Consider the following 10,802-nt stretch of genomic DNA (forward strand, 5'->3'; position numbering starts at 1 on the left):
CCGGCTGCTGCAGCCTACAGTCGTTACCATCAGACTAAAGGGGCCAAGCTACCATCAGGCTACTACAGCCTATAGCTACCACCAGGCTACTGAAGCCTGCAGTAGCTACCACCAGACTACAGACTGCAGAGGCCCAGCTACCACCAGGGTACGGTAGACTACAGTCGTTACCTCCGGACTACAGATGCCCAGCGACCACCAGGCCGCTCTAGCCTACAGTACCTACCCCCAGACTGCATAAGCCACCAGGCTGCTGCAGCCCACAGTTGCCACCACTGGACTACAGAGGCACAGCTACCACCATGCTACTTCAGCCCAGCTGTGATTACCGGCAAGCTAATTCAACTCAAGAGGCCCAATCTTTGGGCCTCGGCTGAGGCCTCTTTCTAGAGGTCTTGTGTGCATGCTAACACTAGCATGTCTGTCAGGACATCACCCCCGGACCACCTCACGCTGGCCGAGCTGTCCCATGGATTCCTCAACCTACAGAAGCAATTTTCCCTCCTGACCTCCAACCTCCTCCAAGATCCAACCCAAGCTGACACCCTGCTCCTGGTGCGACAAGCCTGCAATGCTGCTGCAGTGGAGGAGCCACCGCAAAGCCCTTGCTCTACAGCCCATCGCCACTCCGAGCTCTGGATAGAACCACACATCAACCGCAAGAGGAGGGGATGGGACTCACGCATCAGCACCTCACCCTCAGGTGACATCCCCACACACCCAAACCGTTTCAGGCTCCTGTTCAGGCTCCTGGCTGAGAAGGATGCTCGTCTCCACTCACCCAGGGCCAGGAAGCCAAGAAGCTCCTTCTCCTGCACCCTCAAACCACCAATAGCCTTTCACTACACCCCCAACCCCGAGCGGTCCTCTCCCCCCACAAACTGGGAGAAGTTATTGGAACAGACTGGTCGCTGTGGGCTGTTTCAGGCACCTTTCCCCCCTTTCCATCCGCCTCAACCCCCCACCGGCCCTCCTCGCCCCCCCTCCCTCCTCGCCCCCCCCTCCACGCCTCCTGCCACAGCCCCCCAGGAAGCACCAATAGTACTCTCCCTTCCCCCTCATCGACCCTCCATCACCCTCGCCAACCCCGCCCCCCCTAGCCTTCCCCAACACCTGGCCCGCAAACGGCAGGAAAACCAGCAGAGCACCCACCATCCACAACCCACCTCCTAGGCAGATACGGCGATGCCCAAACCCCCGCCCCACCCTTTTCTACCCACCACCATTCCAGCCACACGCTTGGCCATTTCAATACAGGCCAGCTCTCCTCCCTACCCCTCCCTACCCACCATCCTCTCTGCCGCACGCCCTAACAAGCCACTGGCCAGCTCACTGTAGACCAGCTCTCCTCCCCACCCTTCCCTATACCCACCATCCTCTCTGCCACACGCCTTAACACGCCACTGGCCAGCTCACTGTAGACCAGCTCTCCTCCCAAACCCCCGCTACCCAGCACCTTTCCTCCCACCCCCTCCCCATCACCCCCTTTTCAAGCACTCACTTCCCCGACCCCTCCCACCACACCACGCTCAGAGCCACCAGCAATCTGACAGGACATGGACCGCAGCCCTGCCGGCACCAAACTGTCCACCCACCCATACCCGCGTCCCCTCTGTGCTGGTGGTTGGATGCTCAATGGTACGCCACGTTTCCTTCCCCAAAGCTGAGACCCACTCATTCTCCGGAGCCAAGGTCCTCGACATCGACACCCGCATCCCCCAACTGACAGCTCACCGTCCACAGATCTCCACTGTCATCATACACATCGGGACCAATGACATCAAACTCCAGCAGTCAGAGATTTTCACACAACATTTTCGCACACTCATCTCCACCGTTTCTGCAACCGGTAAGGCCTTCATTATCTCCGGCCCCTTTCCATCTCCACGACTCACCGACACTCAGTTCAGTCGGATCCGTGATCTACACATCTGGCTCCAGGCCCATTGCACCACCAACAAGATCCCCTATACCAATAACTTCACAACCTTCTGGAAACAGCACAATCTTTTTGCAAGGGACGGTTTACACCTCAACCAGGCGGGGGCACGGCTGCTCTCCCTCTCCATGGAGCTCACTCTGGAATCCCTGGACTGGCTCCATGAGTCGTGACGCGAGGGTAGTCCGATCCATTCTCTCCCTCACAACAACAGTTCACCTCCCCTCAGACCTCAGACTAACCAAGATCCCCCCGCTCCCCCACACGCTAGTCCTCATACCAGCTCCCGCACCACCAGACTCCCCAACAGCTTCATTCTCCAGGGTGTTAGAATCCTGAACTCTCTCTCCCCTTCTGCGTAGCGTCCTGTACTTTTGTACTTTTCCGTGGGATAGTGGAAACGTAATTTCGATTTCTTGTGTGTCTTGGCATGTGAAGAGATTGACAATAAAGCAGACTTTGACTTTGACTTTGACTTGACAATGCTCTCGTATCAGACGCTTGGTCGATCACCTGCTCGTTTGCTGTCACAATGTACCCTACACAAATCAGAAAAATTTCTCCGCTATCGAGTTTGCTAGCGCATGCGCGGTGATACTGACCGGCAGAATAACATCTGGTTGTTCCCGAAGATGATCTTTTTTCTGAAATAATTTTACGTTTACGAACTTAAGTAAGAGTCAAAATTTGGGTGCATATTATACATGGGTGCAGGCTTTTCTCCAGCATCGACATGCCATTTTTAGGGTACGTATTATACATGGGGGCGTATTATACATGGAAAATTACGGTAAATCATATGCACACACAGTAACCCCAATCACAACAGAAACTGAAACAATGCAACTGGTCATCAGCTTTACCAACCAACATGCAATCACAGTTATTGCCAGTTACAGGCCGCCAAACACAAACCCCACAGATTATATTAAAAATCTATTCAATATTATAAAAAAAATATAAAAACAAAGGAATATATCTTAATTGGCGAACTGAACTTAGACTACAAAGACAAATCATCCAAACCTCTAAAAAGCATGGCAGATAAATTAGGACTCCACCAACTGATAAAAGAACCAACTAGAATATGTCACACTCGCAGCTCTAGTCTCGATCTCATCTTCACTAATCAACCCGCAAAATATAGCATATCAGGAGTCATCCACGTAGCTGCATCAGACCTTAAACCTCGGAAAAATCTTCAACAGTGCACTATTTCAAATATACCAAGATCTAAGCTACCACACTATGAAACCAAAATAAAGAATATTGATTGGAGCAACCAACTAGCACTCACCGACCCAGAACAAATCTTAGCAGATTTCCAGAATCGTATAGAAGCCATACAGAAAAAATACACTACTACCAGAAAACTCAGTCTACAACAGAATAAATGACCATGGATAAACTCAGATATTGTCAATTTAATCGCACAGAAAACCACTGCACTGAAATTGTATAGGTCAATGAAAAACATTGAAACTAAGACAGCTCTCACACATCTTAGAAATAAATGCACCTTAGAGATAAGTAAGGCTAAAACCACCTACTTCCAGGAGCAAATCACTCAGGCCGCCACGAACCCCAAAATCCTCTGGCAGATACTAAAATCCATCACTGGGCAAACTCATGAAAATACAAACAACAACATACAAATATCTTTACAAAATACACTCACTACTGATATGGAACAGATTGCAAATGCATTTAATAATGACTTCATCACCTCTATTAAAGAACTGACAGAACACTTTGATCCTCCGTCTCCACCCACACCTATAACTTCCTCATCAGACAAGCTAACCTTTTCTGAGATTACGCTCTCAGAGCTATCCAGTATTCTCAGCTCACTCAATAACTCAAAGGCCAAATACATATATGAATTAAACACAGACTTTTACAAAACCCATGCCAGTAGCTTCCTACCCTTAATCCTCCACTTAATCAATCTCTGCGTAAAACATTCCATATTTCTGACTGCGTGGAAAAAAGCAAACATTACCCCCATATTTAAATCAGACGACCGAACAACCCTGTCCAATTACCGTCCCATTGCAATCCTCCCACCTATATCAAAACCTTGAGAAAAAATCTTGCCAAAACAACTTGAAACAAACAACCTTCTCAACAACTCACAATTTGGCTTCCGCTCAGCTCGTTCAACACTATCTGCATAGCTACAACTCACAGAATATATACGCACTTTCTTAATAAAGGCCACATCACAGGATCAGTCTATAGATTTCCGTAAAGCCTTTGACACAGTTAATCACCAAATACTCCATAACAAACCTTCCTTTCATCTCTCCCCCTCAGTTCTAACTATGCTCTCTTCATACCTCTCGGATAGAATCCAGCTTGTTAATATTGGTCAGGCCACATCTACTCCATTACCATCTCCCACTGGTGTTCCCCAGGGCAGCATATTATTCATTATGTACATCAATGACATGCCCAACATGCAAACAAACTCAAATCATATTATATGCTGACGAAACAGTTATTTTCACCTCAGATTCGAACATCGAAACCATAAACTCCAAACTTACTTCTGATCTCCAGCTCCTAAAAGTAAACCATCTGACGATCAATATAAAAAAAATGAAATAATGTATTTCCACTCCCCTAGGAAAAACATCTCCATAACTGTCCCCATTACTCTATCCGATCAAACTCTAGTAGTCACAGACACATATAAATATCTCACCCATAATGTCTCAAATATTTATCTACATTCTATCATACTGTCTAACTTATCATACTGTCTTCCCATTTGGTCTCTCACCACAAAAGAAACTCTGGATCCCATAGCCAGACTATACAATAGAGCATACAAAATACATGGCAGACTATCAATCTGGACCCATCACTGCACGTCACTTGCACGCTCCAATGCACTAACCTTCCAGAATTACACAATTCTCATGGCAATAAAACTCTTCTATCAACTACACACAAATTCTCTCCCACCTATAGTTAATTCACTCATCCCAGGCCGTAATGAAAGACAGGCCCGCATCACCCGCTCAGTTACACAGGACCTCATCCGAACCCCAGCATACAAAAACAATTTTGGTCTAAACTCTTTTATCCCTACATCTATTTTGATCTGGAATAAGATACCCCTTCAAATCAGATCAGCCACCTCTATTACGCAATTTAAACGGCTATACACATATTTTCTAATAACAAACCAAACTTGCACCCATTAACAATAATGTATATATTGTATTGAAATGTATGTAATGTTATAGGAACCTGCTGTAAAACAGTTCTTGAACTGAGTCAGGCCAGTCCATGAAACTTTGATGTTCCTTTAAATAAACTGAAACTGAAATCTGGCCCCCCGGGCCTTGAGTTTGACACCTGTAATCTAGACTTTTGGTATTTCTGGGGAAATGGCATGTGAATGCTGAAAAGAAATATGGATACATGATAGAATGATGTTGAACGATATTAGATAATGAAGGGAAAAAAATAGTTTTATGTAGCACGGGGAAATTTTTGGCATGTTGAAAATCATGATGAAGGTGAATTAAATGTGCTCAATGTTTTGACTTTCAAATGGGAGCAATGTTTTGTTGAGTGTGTCACTGGAAGTGAATAATGATTTTTCGGGAGGGTGGGTAACTTTGGAAAATATTTGATCAATGGGTAGAATTTTTACCAAGAAAATTGTTCCCAAGGTGAACTGAATATGCTGAATGTTTTGAAATTCTAATCGGAACCATGTTACTCTGTTGTATCACATTGGGAAATTTTGGTTGAAAATTGAAATATTTGGAAAACTGTGAATCTGGAGAAAGAGCCAAAGAGTAATAGCCCGCAAGGAGTTTGTGCTGCAACCATTAAATATGTTGTTCCCCATTCGCACCATAAGGTGCTATTTGGGGGAAGTGTAAAATCAAGCCATCTTACCACATCCGCTTCCCACTTCCTTTCACAAGGCTCTGTGTTTCGAGACTGGTGTGATCCGGGCGAACTCTGTAAGCCGTAACATAAAATCAATCTCATTTGAAGACCACCAAAAACTATTTTCTTGTACGTAACATGATGAATTGTCTGTTTAATCAGAACTCAACTGCTTTAAGAATACGCTTCGTATTCTGGGATGAAATCAATTACGTTATCTCAATCTGTGTTTTCCAACCTTTGTTCAGGCAAGCCAAATATTATTCGTGATGAAAATGTCAGGACACACCACCAAACAAAACTGGCAAAAATTTCTCTTCGCCCTCTGGCAGGGGTCCTTTGGAGTGCCTTGTCGTCAACCTTGCAAAAGGCTGAATTGCCACTAGAAGGGGCCCAATTTCCGTTTCAATCCGACTTTATAGTCAGCAGAAAACTTGAACTTGACGAATTTTGTGAATTATTCTAAATTGACTGGAATGTCAGCAAATTTGTCAAGAAAAAGAAGTACCGTTTCTTTCCATGTATAATGCGCCCCCATGTATAATACGCACCGTAAAAATGGCATGTTGATGCTGGAAAAAAGCCTGTACCCATGTATAATACGCACCCAAATTTTGACTCCTACTTAAGTCCGTAAACGTAAAATTATTTCAGAAAAAAGATCATCTTTGGGAACAACCAGATGTTATTCTGCCGGTCAGTATCACTGCGCATGCGCTAGCAAACTCAATAGCGAATTTTTTTTTCGGATTTGTGTAGGGTACATTGTGACAGCAAACGAGCAGGTGATCGAGCAAGCGTCTGATACGAGAGCATTGTGTTCGTATGGAGCGTGTTTGAAGTGAACAGCAGAGAAGAAAGCGCTTCTGTAATGCCGGCCTACGTATGATATCCGGATAAAAAAAAAAAAAAAAATAATAATAATAATTTGTACCCATATATAATGCGCACCCCAGATTTTAGGACAATAAATTAGTTAAATTTTGCGCATTATACATGGAAAGAAACGGTAGATGTCTATGTTTAAAGTGAAGAGCTGCAGGAAGGTGCCCTCATGGCAGTGTCTACGAGGGGGGTAATCCGCCTCAGATCCCTTGTCCTGATTGGTTGACATGGAATCCAGAAAGCCATTTTCAGTTTGGGTGTCACCTAACCCCTAGCCGGGGAGGTGGGGGGCGGGACAGAGAGCACAAACTACAACCAAATCGGCCAACACAAGTTAATTTAAGGCCATAGCATAAAAATGTGTTTTTAATCGTGTCTTCAATGCTTCAAAGGTAGCATCTCTGATATTTATCGGTAGGGTATTCCAAAAAAAGAATGCTAGTCTAGACCAGTGTTTCCCAACCTTTTTTCATTCACAGCACAACTTTTTATTGGAAAAAATCTTGAGGCACACCACCAACAAAAATCTGTTAAGTGTTACACCAGCTTCTATATCAAAATCAGTTATATTACAACGATAGACGTAAAGTCCTATTCCTATGTATGTATGGAGAGTTGAATAATTGAATAAAAATAAATATTAAATATTCTTTAAATTGTATTTCTTTTTTTAAATAAAAGTGACAGTTTTTAAAAAGGTTTTAGACAGTGTAAGGAATAAACTATTGAAAATGATTGTGATTAAAATCTAAAAGAATCAACATGACTTTGTTTACTGTTTTAGACAAGCTCTATAAATATTGCGACAATAAGAACAAAGTCACTTTTAAAGACGCTCTGCTGTTCTGAGTGGCTATCACAGTTGAGGTGTCTCGACTTGACTGTGTATTTTATGTTGGTCAAAAATGAACAATCCAGGTTCACCGGTTGAACTGCATGCTCTGATTTCCATCGAACCACAAACGCAGTACAGCCGTCATAGTGTCACTGTTAGCAAAAGCACACAGCAACACACACATAAACTGAATATTTGCCGATGCAATACAATCAGACCGACACAACATGAAATCTCATACATCTATACATACAGTATAGGCTACACAACAAACTGATGAATAACTATTTTTGAAATCAGAGACTAGTTAAAACTGTTCAAATAGTTTAAAAAATTAAATGGTAATTAAAAAGTTGCTAAAAATTGAAGACAATTTGTAATTGTAGTAATGACAAAGTCAATGCAAAATTTGTCTTTGTGGGCCACATAAAACAATGTAGGGGGCCGTTTCTGGCCCCCGGGCCTTGATATTGACAATAATGCTCTAGACCAGGGGTGCCCAAACTTTTTCAGCTAGGGAGCTACTTTTGAAATGACCAAGTCACAAAGATCTACCCACTAAAATATATATATATATATATATATATATACAAATATTCTCAAACGTCCCTGATCTTATACTCCCAGGAGGGCAAGGAAAAACTCAAAACTCCTACTAGGGGAAAAGAAAAACCTTGAGAAGAGACCACAGATGGGAGGATCCCTCTTCCAGGATGACCAGGCTGCAATGGATGCAGAGTGGACACATAGTACACATCATGTAGACAATTCAAAGATAAAGCGTCGAGAGCAGGATGTTATTGCACAGCAATGTCTCTGAGACTCTAAAAGTGGTGTGAGTTCACCAGAGCGACAGCCTGGGATAAGAAGCTGTCTCTGTGTCTGCTGGTTTTGGCGTACAGTGCTCTGTAACGCCGTCTGGAGGGGAGTAGTTCGAACAGACTGCAGCCTGGGTGAGAAGGGTCTGTAGAAATGTTACTTGCACGTTTCCTGGTCCTGGACAGGTACAAGTCCTGGATAGATGGGAGGTTTGTTCCGATTATCTTTTCTGCAGTCTTGATTGTCCGTTGCAGTCTGTGGTTGTCTTGTTTGGTGGCCAATCCAAACCAGACAGTGATGGAGGTGCAGAGGATGGACTGGATGATGGCAGTATGGAAGGTCTTCAGCAGCTCCTGTGGCAGGTTGAACTTCCTGAGCTGTCTCAGAAAGTACGGCCTCTTCTGGGCCTTCTTCTGGACAGAGTCTATGTGGCTAGTCCAGACCGTTTAATCCGGCCCGCCAAACCTGAATATACTATAAAAAAAATTGGGGTCATTTTCCCTGCAATTACTATGTTTCCCCAGGAGATGGGGAAGCACCCGCGCGCGCATTTACTCCTGGGACCCGTGTAAGAAAGCTCGGTGCACACACACAAGTGCGTGTGCGTATTCAGTAGTACGTAGTAATTTCATCTATCAGTGCCGAATTTCGAGTGTAGGCTGTGACGTCAATATTCTCGTAATTCGCACGCTGAGTTTTCAGATAGTTTCACGCTAATGCAGACATGGGCAAACTACGGCCCGCGGGCCACATCCGGCCCACGGGGCCATTTAATCCGGCCCGCCACACCTGCATAAATTGTATTATTAATTTTTTTGGGGGTCATTTTCCCTGCAATTACTATGTTTCCCCAGTAGATGGGGAAGCGCCCGCCCCCGCATTTACTCCCGGGAGCCGTGTCAGAAAGCTCGGTGCACACTCACAAGTGCGTGTGCGTACTCAGTAGTACGTAGTAATTTCATCTATCAGTGCCGAATTTCGAGTGTAGCCTCTGATGTCAAGTTTTCAGATGCAGTTTTATGCTAATGCCACCCACAAACCTTCCCCTGAAATCCTTCCATTAAAATGAGTGGCCTGAAGAAAAGAAAGGTGGACACTGAATGCCAAATGTTAAAAAAGAGTGGACAATTTGGCTCGACCTACGTGTGTGAGAAGACGTTCAGCCACATGAACGTCAACAAAGCCCGTCACAGATCTAGGTTAACGGACCGACACCTCGGCTCTATCCTAAGAATTACCACAACAAATTTTACTCCAGACTATGATGCATTAGCAAAAAAGGGAAACCAACAATACTATTGATTTCTTTATTACTTGATTTAGATGTATTCTTTCACTGATTCTTCAAGATGATGTATTTGGTCAGAATGTTTGCCGTTAGATGTGATTTCGCCTCATTAGATAAACATATTTCATAAATCTGACCTGCAGGCGCTGAAGTGATGGAAAATGTTATTCATCATAATAGTGTCGTATTCAATAAGAATCACCAATAGTAGTTTATTGGTGAAATATTTTTTTAATGCTGTTAATAAATGCATTTGTTTTCAAAAAGCTTTTTTTAATATCCATGCTTTAGTATCTACTAAAAGTAAAAACCTTTTATGCAATGACCTTTACATGTCATTTCTATTACTTCACACAAACACTACATCCATCTGCTCATGACCACAGATGTCAGGGCGACAGGTCTACAGTCATTCAAACCTGTGATGGCGGGCTTCTTAGGTGCTGATAACTGCAGCGTTTTGTACCAACTGTAGCCTTTTAATAGAAGACTTAGGAAGACAAGTGAACAATACATAACAGTAATCAACGCATGTATAATTTCCGCATCACGGGTTGAAAGAATTGGACGAATCTTAGCACGGAGGTGAAAAAATGCAGTTCTAGTGATATTCTTAATGTGGTTTTGAAAGGAGAGTCAAATATAACACCGAGATTGGTTACAGTATCACTTTGGGTAATAGTACATTCAGATTGACAGTGGTTTCCTTAAATAGGTGCTGATAATGTGCAGGACCAATGATCAACATCTCGTTTTATCTGGGTTAAGAAGTAGGAAATTGAGAGACATTCATTGTTTAATCTCAGCAAGACATGCCTCAAGATTACAACAATTCCACGGATTTGTCATTGCTAACGGCATATTTAATTGGGTGTCATCCGCATAACATTGAAAACTGATCTTATATTTACGGACAGATCGAGCTGGGCAACCAAGTGCGTTACGCCGCAGACTTTATTGGAAAGAGAGAAGGGGAATGTGGCGAGCTGGAGGTCTGGCTGGGTTGAGCAACAACGTTCTGGGGGCTCGACTGGTGGACGGGAACTGTCACGCCACTACGGGTTGCACTCCACTGCGCGCCTGGCCGGCGGACGGCTGGCGGATGGCTGGAACCAACCTACTGT

Source organism: Syngnathus typhle, linkage group LG10 (genome assembly GCF_033458585.1).
Source record: "Syngnathus typhle isolate RoL2023-S1 ecotype Sweden linkage group LG10, RoL_Styp_1.0, whole genome shotgun sequence".
NCBI lineage: Eukaryota > Metazoa > Chordata > Actinopteri > Syngnathiformes > Syngnathidae > Syngnathus > Syngnathus typhle.